Source organism: Elephantulus edwardii, unplaced genomic scaffold, assembly GCF_000299155.1.
Source record: "Elephantulus edwardii isolate Elephantulus edwardi_28Jun2011 unplaced genomic scaffold, EleEdw1.0 scaffold00032, whole genome shotgun sequence".
Taxonomy (NCBI): domain Eukaryota; kingdom Metazoa; phylum Chordata; class Mammalia; order Macroscelidea; family Macroscelididae; genus Elephantulus; species Elephantulus edwardii.
Genome location: NW_006399782.1, coordinates 8,739,253 through 8,740,552, shown reverse-complemented (window position 1 = coordinate 8,740,552; position 1,300 = coordinate 8,739,253).

Here is a 1,300-nt window from a genome sequence, read left to right as displayed (position 1 = left end):
AAAAAAGTGGCTAGAATAGTATATAGAGAACTGCCAGAAGTTCAAGCTGTATTTAGAATAAGATGTGGCGCTAGGGACATCAATCATTGCTGATGTCAGATAGATCCTGGCTGAAAGCAAAGTGTCACAAGAATGTCCATATGTGCTTTATTGTCCATGCAAAGACTTTTGACTATGTAGATCATAACAAATTATGGGTAACACTGAATATAAGGTTGAAACCAAAGCAAGGTCATTTTGCTGACCTTCTGACCCTACTGAATACATCTGGTTTTTTTGTTCTTTTAAGTCTTAACCCATCAACAAAACTGAACATAGATTAATCTAGGTTTTGTAACTCTTTTAATGTATTCCAAAAGTACTGAATACATCTGTGTTTTCCAGGAAATAGTAAATATATTGACTAATGTTTGCCCCTAAACACAATGTTATGACCCACCCCAGTATACAGTTGATAGTTAAGATAAGCAGTGCTGAAATAGTGGAAAATGGCCCCAGACCTTTGAAACTGCTGGGACCACCAACAACCAAACCAACGTAGAATGAATACCCTACTCTTCTCTTTGTTCTGCTTTGATGCCTATTGAGGCTCAGCCTGCTTTCTCCAAAGCACCCCTTTAGTGAGTTTGAACCTTTCATTGAGAATAGATGTTGCAGACAGAGGGTAAAGTATTTTTATAATTATTAATGATGAGACAGTCAGCCAGGAATGAGATAGAACAGAAAGCATAAAAACAGGGGTGGGGGGGCCAGCAGTTCTCAACTGAAGCGCCTCAAGCCATGCCTCTCTGTGTTTTTATTGATAATCAATAATCAGGAGAAGCAAATAATAAAAAGAATTCCTTGTAAATGAAGCCGAATTTTTCTCTATTGTCAACCTAATGCTCTAGCTCAGGAAGTATTTCACATGTAGTAACACTCCCTCTGTAGGGGGGCCCTAGCTGTCTCTTGTCAGGGAACAGCTCTTTTTCTATGATCTGTCACAAGAGAAATCCTAACTTATAAATTTGTAATTCTTTCAATTCTTGAGCAAGAGTTTTTATATAATATTTGGTATGAAATTTAGCTTCCCATAATAGAAATTCCAGAACACTTAACAGTGTTCATGTGAAACTTATACCTAGACCAAGAAGCTGTTGTGAGAACAGTGAAATTTTAAGCCACTACATAGCTTAAAATTAAGAAAAGGTAGACGTCAAGGTTGTATCCTTCCAACATATCTATTCAGTCTGTATGCTGCACTGATTATTTAAGAAGCAGTGAATACCACTATCATTCAAATATATGCACCAACAACCAG